The 15,359-nt window shown below is 37.9% G+C and overlaps 1 protein-coding gene across 4 annotated transcripts in view; it reads left to right on the top strand.

Moving 5' to 3' along the window:
* The window catches only part of PPP4R4 (protein phosphatase 4 regulatory subunit 4), a 77,704-nt gene that overhangs the window by 3,789 nt on the left and 58,556 nt on the right, over window positions 1-15,359 (top strand). Inside the window, exons 1-2 of one of the 4 annotated variants that reach the window (XM_054567089.1) lie at window positions 7,648-7,711; window positions 10,218-10,313. The exons of 1 other annotated variant lie outside the window; for it this stretch is intronic. The gene's annotated coding sequence lies outside the window, so the exon portion shown is untranslated. Of the gene's footprint in view, window positions 1-7,647; window positions 7,712-10,202; window positions 10,314-15,359 lie in introns of those variants that run through there. 2 more of the 4 variants (XM_054567090.1, XM_054567091.1) reach the window with 2 other exon arrangements.

Here is a 15,359-nt window from a genome sequence, read left to right as displayed (position 1 = left end):
TAAAAAAGTTGTCCTCCCCAGAGCTGCAGAACTGAGTCCTGTTTTTTTTTCTTTTCTCTCTCTCTGATTTTCAGGTTTATTTTTGATCTTTAATATCCAGATTTTTACTCTCCGCTTTTGAATGTCAGATTTGTTTCTTTAGCTCTCTTATTTTGTATATTGAAACTATTTTGGAGTGTTATGTTAAGTTAGAATTCAGAGTCAAATGTATAAACATCAGTAGGAAATGCTTTATATTAATGGAGATTCTGACAGCATTTAAATTGAATCCAATTTTTTAAAAAGCACTATATGCAGAGCTCTGTCATCCAATGAAAAACAAATTACACTGTTCATTATCTTACCCTAAAGTATGGCAGATCAATTATTAATGCTATTTCACAATTACGTTTAGAACATTATGGTACTTAAAGATTTGACACTGATGAGTTTGTGGTTTTGCATAAATATGATGCCGATATACCCATCTGTGGTATTTAGCACTGAAGCAAAACAACTTTCCTAATAGTCACAGCTTGTGGATTAGTCAAAATCATACCACAACATCTTTTCCCTGTTCTCTATCTTCTTTGTAATTTTGGCATATCTTTTAGGTGCCAAAACATGTGAATTATTTTGTTAGAGAAGAGTCCTTAAGTATGCATGCTGTGCTTTCATTAGGTAAATCTTTACTCATATCTCTAATTGCATGAAATAATTTCAGATTTGTCAATTTGGCTTAGTGACTCCATCTTAGCTGTGCAATGTGGTGTTCCACTAGGCCCTCACTTTGTTTTAACTTCTTGATTGCAATGAAGTTCACATACCATACAGTTCACCCATTTAAAATGTAGTGTTCAGTGGCTTTTAGTATATTCAGAATAGTGTAACTATTACCACAGTCAATTTTAGAACATTTTTAATCACCCCAGTAAGAAACCCCATGGCTATTAGCAGTTCCTCTCCACTTCTTCCCAACCGTTGGGAACCACGAAACTACTTTTTGTCTCTATGAATTTGCTTCTTTTGAACCTTTCATGTAAATTAAATTGTACAATATGTGGCCTTTTGTGACTGACTTCTTTCACTTAGCATGATTTTAAGTTTCATCTACGTTGTAGCAAGTATCAGTACTTTATTCCTTTTTATTGATGGATAGTATTCTCCTGTGCGGGTATATCCATTTTGTTTATTCATCTATCAGTTGGTGGGAACCTGGGTTGTTTCCTCTTAGCCCAGTGCTTTCGGAAACAGTTGTGCTGGGCTCTGCACATGGATCCCAGGCTTCTCTGACCTCCCATATCACTTAGTGGCTGTATCCCTCAATTAATTAATTATTACTTTGTATTCCTAATGTGTGTGTGTGTGTGTGTGTGTGTTTGAGAGTGTGTGTGTGTGTGTGTGTGTGTGTGTGTACATTTTCCTTAATAGACTGCAAGCTCTTGGAGGACCAACCATATTTTATATTGTTTCTATTTTGCTTCTTTCTTATTCTTTGCTGTTATAGAAATACATACCTTTTGGTAGAATAAAATATTTATTTGAAGATGATAAAAATGCCAGGTGGGTTAAGCAACTTCAGATTTTTTTGTATCCCGTGCAATAGAATCAGATTTAAGTTATATCCTATGTTTTATTATCTGTGTGACTATGGGCAAGTTAATTATGGTTGTTAAGCCCTTGTTTTCTCGCCTGTAAATGGAAGTCATAATTTCTGTTCCCATAGGTTGCATTCCATGTAGAGCCCCTGCCACAGAAAAGGTATCTAATTAATGTTAATCCCCTCTGTCAGCTTTCCCTACTTCCTTGCTACTTAAGTGCTCAAGGTCAATTTCAAACTTTAAAACATAGCTATTAATTTTAACTTTCAATAATTTAATACAATAACAGACAAGTGAAGTATTTGAGTTGATGTTTGTGATAAATATCTATTATGTTTCTTTGCTAGTAGTATTTATCAGAAACCAGAATCTTCACAAATTATAACGTTTTAAACTGAGCTACAATTAAGGTCAGCTTGTATTACAGATTTTTTTTTTTACCTTAAGCAATATTTGCTGTTTATGTTATTCATTAAATGTGTTGACTGGTTAATGTACCAAACCTACGATTTATGTTGTTTACTTCTGCGGTCACTTGTCACTTTTACACTATTTTTCACTTTGCTCTGTGAATTTAAAAACATTTTGCACTTTACCATCCAAGGACAGTCAGGATAAAAGTGCATCTTTAGAGCTTTTTTCCTTTTCCTTTCTCTTCCTATTTTTTTTTTTTTAAGGAGTATGTGCTCCCCCTAGTGCTGTCACAGAGTGAGAATTCCACAGCCAAATTTGGAAATAAACAAAAGTTAAGGACTGTATGAAGAGGGAAAAATCCTCTCTCTCTGAGAATTAGGGCTCCCTGAAGGGTGTCCAGCGTTTGAATATGTGGGAGGTGTGGAGAAGTGTCAGGACTGAGTTCTCCACAGTCACCGCTTTTGGTTTTGTCCTTTGGTGTGTGGTAATCATGGCAGAAAGAATGGCAACATCTGTTAGATCCTCGTGTGTGCCTGTGGCTTATAGTGTGATTTCTCATCCAAATCAGAGATGTTCCTAGTGAGAAATATTTGTAACTCGACTAATAGTTGCTTTAGAATAACTCTTACCAATTTGTTGAGTACTTACTATTTGCTAGGCGTCTCTGGGGAAACTGAAAGGCATTGTGCCAGCAGATACTTGTGTTCAAGGAAGTACTTGTTTAAGAGAGCAAATGCATTTTTCTTAAATTTCAATAGAATAGAAGTTGTTCCCAATTACCAAGTGTGTTGGGCATTGAGAAGGCGGTGTTCTGTGTCAGAAATGTTCAGACACATCCAGATTGACTCTGACGGGCCTAGTCTTGCACATTCACTTACTGAGAGACCTTGGGTAAGTTCCTTATCTTTCCCGAGCCCAAGCCCCCTAATCTAAACTGGGAATAGTAGTACTTACATTATAGGATTGCCAGGAAGGTTAGAGGAAATATATGTAGAGGGTCTGATGCTTGGTGCAGAACTGTGTTCAGTAAAGGATAATTATTGCTGGTCTTCTAAATCACCTGCCCGCAATTCAGAACATATTTCACTGTGGATGTATAGGAAAATTCCCATCCAGAAACTTCATGTAGTTACAAAGTTTTCTCTCCAATGGTGCCCCTTTGCTGTTAGTCCTCCACCCTGACCCGAGGTAGTCAACGACCTGCCTTTTGTCACTATAGATTACTTTTTCCTGTCCAGAATGTAGACAGTTTTCATATCTCATGGATAAACGCTTAAGAATAGAATGCTGGGTCATCTGGTGAGTGCATGTGTATGTATATACTTATTTATTTTTATTTTTTGCAAGTTTTATTTAGGCATAATTGGCACCCAATAAACTGTACACATTTAAACTGTACAGTTTGATGAATTTTGACATAGGTACATACCCATAAAGCCATCGTAACAATTAAGATAATGGACATGTCTATCACCCCCGAAAGTAACTCTGTGCCCTTTTGTAATATCCTCTCCCCTTTCTCTGATCCCTTCCTCCACCTCAGGCAAACACTGACCTGTTTTCTGTCACTATAGATTAGTTTGCAATATCTAGAATATTATACAAATTAACCATACAAGAGCTGCTCTTTTGTCTGGTTTCTTTACTCACCATAATTATCTTGGAGTTCATTCATGATGTTGCATGTATCGTTTATTCCTTTTTTATTATTGATTATTATGCCATTTTAAGGATAGAATACATTTTGCCTATCCATTCATTAGTTGATGGGCATTTGGGTAATTTCCAGTTTGGGGCTATTACAGACCCAATGGCTATAAACATTTATGTACAAATCTTTGTGTGGACATATGCTTTCCATCCCTCTCTGGCAAATAGCGAGGAGTGGAATGGCTGGGTCATGTACTAGGTGTGTGTTTACATTTTTAAGAAACTGCTAAACTGTGTCCAAAGTGATTGTGCAATTTCACATTTCCATCAGCGGTGTGTGAGAGATTGAGTTGCCCCATATGCTCGCTGGTACTTGGTATGATCAGTCTTTTTTATTTAAGCCGTTCTTGTGGTATTTCTAGTGGTCTAGCGTACTAATGTTTCATTGTATTTGTAATTGAATTTGCCAGATGACCAGTGGATGTGGAGCATCTTTCCATGTGGTTATGAGCCAGCCACATAGCTTGTTTGGTGAGGTCTGCTGCCCATTTGTTGGATATATGCTTTGCGAATATTTTTTTCCCAGTCTGTGGCTTTCCTTTTGATATTTATAAGAGTATCATATCTTTTAATGAGCAAAGGTTTTATTTTTTTGCTGTCTTTCTTTCTTTTTTTTTTTGCTTTTCTGTGGTCTAATTTATTGCTTTTTTCCTTCATAGTTAGTACTTTTTATATTATATTTAAGAAATTTTTTGCTAAATCCTGGATCATTAAGGTTATTTCCCCCATTTCCTTTTGGAAGTTTTAAAGTTTAGCTCTTAATTTTAGCTCTGTGACCTGTCTCCAGTAAAATTCTGTGTATGGTGTAGAGTAGGGGTTGAGGTTAATGCGCCTCTCTGGCTAATACCCCCATGGCTATGTTGTACAATAAATAGAAAGGGCCAGTTTGCTGTTGTAAAAACCAGGGGACCTGGCACCTGTCTCCGTGATCACATTCACGTCCCTCAAGTTTTTCTGGCCCTGTTTCCTCCGCTTCCCTCCATGTGATATAATGGGTGACCTAAGGAATTAGGTTTCCATGTTGCTTCAGCAGGCTATCCTCAAATCTAAGAAAGGAAGATGTTGAACCCCAGTTTCTTATTTCATCCACTAGGAGGTGCTAATGGGCATCCCTGAAGGGCAGAAACTCCTTGGATGGTGAAGTTTCAGAGCTTTTTAAAGAAGGGTCACTTGTAAAGTAGATATTCATATTCGAAAGTGCACAGATTGGATGCCGCATTGTTATAATCAAACCAAAAATATTGTTCGTTTTGCTGAATGAAAATATATCAGAATTGAGCAATATTTTCTTTTCTTTAAAGAGTTCTACACATTGTAGATTTGATTTGAATAACTTTTAGGCAAAATGTGTATCTCATATAACTTTCCAATTATTTGGTAGATTTTTCCAGATATCTTTCTGTTAAATTGGCTTTTAGTTTAATTCTATAATGGTCACAGAACATACTTTGCTTGACTTCAGTTCTTTTAAATTTGCTAAGGTTTGTTTTTTGGCCAGAACATGTCAATCTGGTGAATATTCCATGTACCTTGGAAAAAAATGTATAGTCTGCTGTTGTTGTGTGTAATGTTTTAAAATGAAAGTCAAGTTGGTTGACAGTATTTTCAGATTTTCTCTATCTCTAATGATATTTTCTGCCTACTTGTTCTATTGACTACTAAGAGTGGAGTACTGTAGTTTCTAACTATAATTGCAGATTTGTCTATTTCTTCTTTTAAATCTATCATTTTTACTAGTAGTTCATATATTTTTGATCTCTGTAGTTAGGTACATACAGAGTTTAAGCCATTCTAGTAGATTATTATGTTTTCTTGGTGAATTAATCCCTTTATAGTTACGTGATGTTTGTCTTTATCCCTAGAAATATTCTTTGTTTTGAAGTCTATCTGATATTAATATACTCACTCCAGCTTGCTTTCTTCTTTTTTTTTTTTTTAAAGATTTTATTTATTTTTAGAGAGAGGAGAAAGGAGGAAGAAAGAGAGGGAGAGAAACATTGACATGTAAGATGATCAGTTGTCTCTTGCACGCCCCCAGCTGGGGACCTGGCCCACAACCCAGGAAAGTGCCCTGACTGGGAATTGAACTGGTGACCTGTGGGTTTGCCGGCCAGCACTCAGTCCACTGAGCCACACCAGCCAGGGCACTCCAGCTTTCTTTTGGTTAGTGTTTACACAGTATATCTTTTCAGGCCAATTTATTTTTTTAAAAAGAAGTTAAATTTTATTTTGGAATTATTTTACATTTCCAGAAAAACTGCAAAGGTAGTACAGAGTGTTCCTGTATACCTTTCACCAGCTTACCCTAAAGCTAAATTCTTTTTTTTTATCCTTACCCGAGGACATGCTTATTGATTTTCAGAGAGAGGGAAAGGGAGGGAGAGAGAGAAGGAGAGAAACATCAATGTGAGAGAGAAACATTGATCAGTTGCTTCTCATATGTGTATCAGCTGGGGACCAAACCTGCAACCTAGGCATTTGCCCTGACTGGGAATCGAACCCCCAGCCTTTTGGTTTATAGGCCAACACTCCAACCAACTGAGCCACACTGACCAGGGCTAAAGCTAAATTCTTACATATCTCTGGCACATTTGTCAAAGCTTAAGAGATTAACATTGTTATATCACTCTTAACTAAACTCCAGCCTTTATTTGGATTTCACCGGTTTTTAAACTAGTGCCCCCCTTTCCCCCTGTTTCAGTACCTCATCCAGAACACACTGCATTTAATTGACATAGCTCCTTAGTTTGCTATTGGCTGTGATGCTTTCGTAGTCTTTCCTTGCTTTTCATGACCTTGATAGTTTTGAAGAATACTAGTCAGGTATTTTGTAGAATGTCCCTCAACTTGTGTTTGTCTAATGTTTTCCTTCTTATTAGATTGAGGTTGTGTGCTCTTGGGAAGAATGCCGTAGACATGAAGTGTCTTTTCGGGGGTGCATGCTGTCAGCGTGACTTATCCCTGGCAATCCTAATTTCATCACTGGGTTAGGTCAGCGTCTGCCAGGTTCCTCCGCGGGGGTGGGGAGAGAGGGCCTCTGACCTTGGTCTTCATGTTGGGGGAAAGCAAAGCCGCCAGCCTTTTACCGGTAAGGATGACATTGGCTGTAGGTTTTGTATAGGGACAATTAAGTTAAAAAAAGTTTCCTCTGTTACTGTTTGCTGACTGTTTTTAATGTCATGAATGGATATTGAATCTGGTCAGATGCTTTTTTTCCTGAATCTATTGATGTGATATATGCCTTTTCTCATTTCATTTTTTTAATATGGTGAATTACACTGATCAATTTTCAAACGAATCGACCTTTCTTGTGGTGAAATCTACTTGGTCATGATGTATATGTTCTTATATATGTTCCTGGACTCCTTTGCTACTATATTTTTGAGGATTTTTGCATTTATTTTAGCGAGAGATATTGGTCTGCATTCTTGTTTTCTTGTAATATCTTTGCCAGTTTTGGTTTGGGAATGCTTATGAAATGACTTGGAATGTGGCTTTTTATTTTCCAGAAGACATTATATAGGATTGGTGTTTCTTTCTTAAATGTGAGGTAGAAGTTACCAGTTAAGCCACCTGCGCCTGAGTTTTTTTTGGAAGGGTTTTTAACTAAAATTCAATTATTTAATAAATGTAGGGTTATTTCAGTCATGTATTTCTTTCTTTCTTTTAAAGAGAGCTATTTATTTATTTATTTATTTATTTATTTATTTAAACCCTTCCCTCAGGACCTGCATCCTAGGCATGTGCCCTGACCAGAATTGAACCCGTGACCTTTTGCCTGTGGGATGACACCCAACCAACTGAGCCACACTGGCCAGGGCACAGTCATGTATTTTTTTCTTGAGAGAGTTTTGGTAGTTTTTGTCTTTCAAGTACAGCCATACTCATTTTATCATGCTTCATGTGTGTTGCGTTTTTTACAACTGAAGGTAAGACCCTCCAGCAGTAAAAAGAATGTGACCTGCTTTATTGTGGTGGTCTGAAGTGGAACCTGCCGAATATGATAGGTGTGCCTATATTTAACTCTGTTTCATCTAAGTGGCATTACTGAATTTGTGGGCATTGAATTGTGCTATGCTAGTATTCCCTTTTAATGTTTGTGGGATCAATAGCGATAGCCCCTCTTTAATTCCTGATATTGGTCATTTGTATCTTCTTGCCTTTTTTTGGTTGTTTAACATGGCTAGAGGTTTATCAATTTTACTGATCTTTTCAAAGAACCAGCTTTTGGTTTCATTAGTTTTTCTCTAATGTTTTTGTTTTCCATTTCATTGATTTTTGTTCTAACATGTATTATTTCCTTTTTTATGCTTGCTCTGCATTTAATTTCCTTTTCTTTCTCTAGTTTCTTAAGGTAAAAGCTTAGGTTATTGATTTTAGATCTTTCTTCTGTTTTAATATATGCATTATAATGTAAGTTTCCCTCTAGGCACTGCTTTAGCTGCATCCTGCAAATTTTAATATGTTAAACCCTTATCATTTAATTGAAAAAAATTAAAATTTTTCTCAAAACTTCTTTAACTTATGAGTCATTTAGAAGTGTATCGTTAATTTCCAAATATTTGGGGATTTTCCAGATTTTTTTTTTTTTTTTTTTTTTTACTGATCGCTAGTTCCATTGCAGTTTGAGAACGTGCTTTGTCTGGTTTCCGTGACTTCCTCCTCCTTGCCCTCGTAGCTCTGGCTCCCTTTCTTACTATTCCCTTCTCTCTTCGGTGTGCACTCCAGCCATCCTTTCTGTTCATTAAACACACAACTTGCAGGGTGACCTCAGGGCTTTTGTGCTTACTGTTCCTGCTGCTTTTAATGTTTCCTCAGACGCTTGCATTGCTGGCTCTCATTTCTTTCCGGTCTTTATTCAAATGTGGGTTGCCTACTTGTCTCTGATAAATGGCACCGCCATCTACTTCCTGTCACAGCTTAAAAACCTGAGCATATCCTTACTCTTCCCTGTTTCCCATCTCTGCTATTTAAACAGATTAAGTCTTTCTTTTACAAAATGGAACCATTCACAGGTTTTCTGTAGTTTTCCGCTATAAATTAAAAGAACCCCACATTTGTTTAGTCAAGATGTTTTTCAAATCCTTGCTTGGCAGAAACCCGCTGGAGGGTCAGAATTCCAGCGTCTTTACTTTGGAAAACACTCATTTCCTTCAGTGCACCAGTGGGCACTTAGATGTAGCTTCCTTTCTTAATGTTCCAAAATAGCATATATTTTACTAGTTCACCTCTAGTCTTTTACTCACCATTAAGAAATATGTATATTCAGTCTGTACGCTAATTTCCTATGTCTTTTTACTAGGCAGTGAGAGCTATATAATGTGTTTTCTTTTTTAAAAAATCTGTAGTGAAAGAAATGTGGAGCAGAGCCACCAAAATCTGTGTGACCTTGGTAACGTCATCCGGCCTCTCTGTATTGTCAGGAGAGCGAGGGAGACATGCTGGTCCCCCCGCGATGGCTCTTTCTCACACAAGGGCCCTGTAGCTTAACTCACTGCTCAGCCCAGTCGTCCGCCTGCCTCACGTGGTTCGTGCATTCATTTCTTGGTGCCTCCAAAAAATATGGGTTTATCTCTAGTCAAAAATAGAAAGAAAAACAAACTTAGGGTACAACAATCAGCTCTGATTCTTTTGACTAGTATATTCTAAAAAAATATTAAAGTGTTCAATATTTTGCATGTTAAACATGTTTTCTTGTTTTGTGTAGGTAAATAGTGTATATATAAATAAGAATAAAATGGCTTGTTATTTAATCAAATAATTTTTTTATAACTAAAATCATACACATTGTAATTTAAAAGGTCTGTTACACTGTCCTGTCTGGTTGGCTCAGTGGATTGAGTGCCAACCTGTGAACCAAAAGGTCACTGATTTGATTCCCAGTCAGAGCACATGCCTGGGTTGTGGGCCAGGTCCCTGGCTGGGGCCATGTGAGAGGGAACCAATCGATGTATCATCTCTCCTACATCAACATTTTTCTCCTTCTCTTTCTCCCTCCCTTACCCTCTTTAATAAGAAGGAAAGAAGGAAGGAAGGAAGGGAGGGAGGGAGGGAGGGAGGATATCTTTAAAAAGTCTGTTATACTACTTAGTTTCCTCATATTCCCACATAAATAAATAGCATATGGACTTAGTCTTGTGTACAACATGTTTAAAATATATATAGATTACATTTAGGTAAGATATATATGTATTATTTACTCATGTAAGTTAATTTACACATTAGTTACTTATGTGTGTTTACTCATGAATTACATAAGGTATAATTAATAATTATGTTTCCTCAGACAGTATTTTTCTTTCAAGACAACTAGAGGACTAGTAATTCAATTGTGAAAGGAATGATATCAGCGTATAAAATAGTTCTTGTACTATAAGGGACATCATGGAGAAGCTTGATTTTATTTCTCTTAAAGAAAAAATATGCTTAAATTTAATTTAAATAAATCGTTATTTAGGAACCCATGAGACATTTTATAGCTTTTTTTAAAAATGGGATTTTTGCTTTTTGAAGATAGCGTCCTGACTCTGACAATGACTAGCCACTGACCTTGAGCAACTTCCGTAATCTCTGTGGATGCTGGTTTCTTCCTTGTGATGATGTGAGGAGGTGAGTTCTGTTTCTCAGGCCCCTTTAACTCCGCTTTCCATCGAGTCTAACCTTCTGCATTAGAGAAGAAGAGCATCCTTTCATACAGCTTTGACAAGATTGATTTTTGGTTGACTGATGAACATTTAAATTTGATAATTGATTTGTTTGTATTCAGTACTGTTTTTCTTGTGATTCTGTGGCTCAGTTACAATAATATAAGTCAAAGGAACAGAGAGGAACTGCAGTATATTGTTAGGGACTCTCTTTCTGGGTCAGATATCCACTCCTGGATTTCAGTTTTCTCTCCATGACGTAATTTCCCAATCTGTGGCTATGGCCTTGGGCTTTTCTCCCCAACTTTGGACCAGAGCTGCTTGCTGGGTGGTGTCACCATGATGTCTCACTGGCTTTTCAAACTCAGTGTGCCTGAAACTGAATTCATCATTTAAATCTAAGTATGTCTTCACTTGATATTGAAGTCTGATTATCTTTTTAAATCGCACTGGAGGGAAACATGGGAATAATTTTACACTATTCTTTTTTCTTTCAGAAATTAGTTTTGTATCAAGTCCTATTGATTTTATTTCTCCAAGATGCCATTTCGTCCTTTCTATTCTAATTCAGAGACACAGAGCAGAGTGCTTTGTTTTTATTGTTTTCTTTCTACTTCCAGAGCACAGTGACTGACAATTCATAAGTGTTCAGTAAATCTTTATGAAACGATTGAATAAATCCCATCTAGCGTGGACATTTGAACACACTGTTCCTTCTACACTTTGTTTTCACCGATTCCTACTATTTTTCAGACCTTCGCTCTTCAGAGAAGCCCTCCCTTGACCTCCAAAGTAGATGATGATGTTGATAGTGCTATATACTGTTCCTTTATAGGCCTTTGCACACCTAGGATGATTTAATTGATTTTTGTTGTTGTTTAATATGTGTCTTCTTTGACTGTGAAGCTCTAATAGGGCAGGGCCTTGTCTGTCGGTACCCCCATATCCCTGCTCAGGGATTAGTAATAAGCACTCAGTCAGTATATGCTGTCTGACAAATTCTATGGCTAGGCAGAGAACATGATTAGAGAATCCAGAACCAGTGCTTGGCGGCCAGCAGGTCCTGACTAAATTCTACCTGCACCGCAGACTACCTGTTTTCTACAGGTTAAGGAATTGGGAGTCCCTTCCCTTTCTTATCATAGCTATTTATCATCTGTCCTTTCTGCAGGTTCCAGGGATTTGGCCTGATTTTATCTCTTCTTTATGCAGCTGTCAGTTACTATTCTATTCTCCCTCCTGGGTTCCTTGCCTACTGCGTTAGCTGCTGTATAAACTCTGTCTTCTTAGCTATCCTTTTCCCTGCTATGTTCTGTATTTCTGCATTTTTGAAAAGTATTTCTAAAAGAATGTTTACTGCCATTTGTTAATGGGGAAATAGAAAGGCCGGGTTGAAAAAATAATGGGAGAGGTTACAAGATTTCCGGATATCTTCCAAATTTGTATAGTTACTCCTGAACTCATAATTTACATACCTTTCAATATTCCTGCTATAGGTCATATATTTAGGGCAGATGTTAGTAATATTTCCTTTTACTCTTTGCAAAATACTGTAGAAATATGCTTTTCAGATTGTCTTAGCATGACTCATGATAAGGAATACATTTTAAATTGTGACCTGAATATACACACGTGTTTGTGTATGTGCTAAGGTGTATAATCGACGCGAATTGTTAATAATTATCCTTCTAGGTATAATAAATTAAAAACGTGGACTTTAACAACAAATATAATCTTACTATTGAAGTGGAATGTGGAAAAACCCCAAATAAACAATACAAAAGCAAAAATAAGGAAGAGTTTATTAATGCCACAGGTGTGTCTGCCCCTTTAGTTCACTCCCCCCCGGAACAAGGAAGAGTGTCGCTCATCTTGCACGCCCTCGTGAGGCTGCATGCGGGGTGCCAGGGAGAAAGAAGAGGGCAACGGGAGCGCATTTCTGAGATGTGTCCTGGAGAATCAGAGGGCTGTTTGTGCCTCTGTCCGTGAAACAGGGAGGAGGAAAGTAGCTCAATTTTTGCTACTAGGAAGCTGAAGAGCCATTCAGAAGGAAATGCCTTTGTCTCTTCTTCGCAGTGAACATGCAGCCTCTGCATACTAAGCTGACATGGCCTTCGGATAGCAGAAAATATGTAGAGGAGATTATTAGTAAAGGCATTTATTGTAATGTGAACATTACTAAGTAATTCATGTGGAAATTTTTCTCTTGCGAAATTATCAAACTGGAGACATTTTTTAGGGAGAAGAGAAAGGAGGAAAAAAAAGAGGGAGAGAAACATTGATGTGAGAGAGAAGCATTGATCAGCTGTCTGTTGTATGCGCCCCATCTGGGGAGGGGCCTGCGTCCAGGCGTGCGCCCTGACCGGGAGTCAGGCTGGCCGCCCTTCTCTCGGTGCAGCAAGGCCCAGCCAGCTGAGCCACGGCGGTCGGCGCTGGAGACGTTCTTAGGCCTATGGCTCAGCCACTTCTTAGGATGGGACCATAATCCTAGGTTCTATGGTAGCCCTTGGTTATGAACTTAGAAATCGTAGGTTAGAATCCAGACTCTCATCTTTAGTAGGTGGATTACTTGGGGTAAATCACATTTCTCCCCCTGGGACTTTGTTTCCTCAACTGTGAAGGATAAAACTATATTGCAATATATATAATCAAGATTAATGTGAAAATAAATGTGTATAAAGTGCCTTGCCAGGCACATAGTAGACCTCTAAATCTTCATTTTTCTTTTATTCTTTCTTTGGTGCTATTAAAAATGTAATTTGTTTCTCTGTGATTCTCAGCATGATAGCTACAAGCAGAGTTGAATGGTTCTCTTAACTATGTAAAACTTTTAAAGGCGATGTTTTGAAGATTTAACATTATTAAGGATTCAATTTTGTAGTACTGATATGAAAATCAGCCACATTTGAAAAATTACTGACATTACAGGTTGGTATTCAGTATCTTCTGCTTTACATTCTTGAGTCATCTGTATCTTAAAGGAAAGTTTTGTCTTTCTTGGAAGTGTAATTCTCTAAGCTAGTTATTTTATTAATTTTATTGTAGTCATTATATAAACTGTTTGGTAATCTACTATGAGTAAAGAACTAATTACACATCAACTACTTAAAAGTTTAGTTTTCATTGCAAACCCATAGCCAGGCCAGTGTAGCCCCTGTGTCTTCGCTCTAAATTGAAGCGGTGTCAGCAACATAATGTGTTACATTTTGGGTTTTGAAATGAGAGCTGCTAGAATTAGGATCGTGGACTCTGTGTAGACAGATCCCCTTACATCCTGCACATAGTTGAGCAGGAGCAGAACTAGACTTCTCAGGTTAATTTCTCTGAATATGTTGTGCTCTCATTTTTGGACAGCATGTGCCCCTCCCCCTCTCCCCTTTCTCATTGTTTTAGGATTGGATGAACTATGAGGGTTGTCTGGCCAGGAAAAGAGAAGGGCCTTTTGCTATACAGTCGGGATTCTTCGCGTGCCAGTCTGGTTTTCTCATCCGATTTTGAGTTCTTAAAGGGTGGGAGCGAGGTATAAGATTAGAGAAAGACAGTGTTGTCAGTATCTATCTAGACCTGCCTAACATGCAGCTTCTTCTCTTTGTGGGGAAGGGCATGGGTTTCATGAGTTAGCACAGAGAGCCTTGTTTTTAGAGACCCAAGATGATGCTTCTGAAGGTGCTTTAGACAATACGATATACCAAGAATTTCTAGTCCTTTTTCTGATTTCTCACAAATTGGTTATCATTTTGTTTCTTTCCAGCATCATTGAGAACCAGTTTTCTTTTTTTTTTGAAATTATGTTTTTAAAAGCATAGTTACACATTTTTCCTAGTAGTGCTACATAGCTTAGGACCAGGAGTGGGATGGAGAAAGCAAATGGATGGGTTTGGTACTGGCTGGACGCCCTGGTGTGGAGAGAGGCAGTGTGTATAATGGTTAGCATACGGGTTTTGGAATGGTACAGGCCGGGTGACTTTGGGCAAATACCTTCATCTGTCCAAGTCCTCATTTGCTCATCTGTAAAATGGAGCTAATAATATATCTAATCTACCTCAGGAGATTATTGTGAGAATTAAATAAGATGACTACAAATAAGGTGCTTATTATCATTATGCCTAGTAGACAGTATATTAGATACTATTGTTACTGTTACTAGGAGGAGGAGGAGAATTGAAAAAGTGAGGTCATTGGTGGGACCGTAAAAGTCAGGAGGTTCGGGCTGGCAGGTACGAAAGTAAAACCAGCAGGAATATTAGGAACTGGATAGTAAGAAGAAATTGAGGGGTTAGAAAGTGATGAGGGTTAAGAATGAATTTAGCAATGGAAAAATTGAAAGATAAGCATTTATGGGCAGCAAGTGAGATCAGAGTTTGAGATTCTAGAAATGGAGCATTTCCAGGTAATGATCGATCCAGCTTTTGACAGTGGTTGTTGATGCAGAGACAAGTTCAATTTAAATCAAAAATTTATAGAACGCATACTGTGTGCTAGATACTGTGCTAAGCATTGGAGAATGTAAAACTGGACAAACTGTCCTTGGTCAGAGGGGTCAGAAGTCGGCCGTCACCGTTCCCGCGAGTGACGAGGCGAGCACAGCGGCGGCCGGAGCTGGGATGACGGCGAAGCTGCGACACTTTATCATCGCAAAAAATGCTTGAGTGGATTGACTTGTTTTCCATTGGCTTAAGATATTACTATAAATGGCTCTTTAAATAGGCACGTCTCCCAATGGGAATAAAATAATTAGTAACATTAATTTAGAATTCAAAAGATAGCTGTCCTAAATTCATTGATCTAACTAGTCTTTTTTCCCTTCTTCTTTCCTTTTTAGCCACTAGTGCACAGATTAGATGATTAACCCAGTTCTTTTCAGTTTTAGCAGAATGGTTTGCTGGGTGGGCTTGTGGCTTTTTGGGGTGAGTACCCTAGGAAAGGAGCTTGTTCCAAAGAATGGCACAGCTGGCGCGCAAGGGAGCGGCTCATGGTGTATCTGGGGTGGTTGTTCCTTGTGCCTTGTTCC

Source organism: Pteronotus mesoamericanus, unplaced genomic scaffold (genome assembly GCF_021234165.1).
Source record: "Pteronotus mesoamericanus isolate MK-2021 breed Mesoamerican mustached bat unplaced genomic scaffold, CSHL_Meso_final contig_182, whole genome shotgun sequence".
NCBI lineage: Eukaryota > Metazoa > Chordata > Mammalia > Chiroptera > Mormoopidae > Pteronotus > Pteronotus mesoamericanus.
Note: the sequence above shows the minus strand (reverse complement) of the source record. Positions and strands in the feature narration are given on the sequence as shown.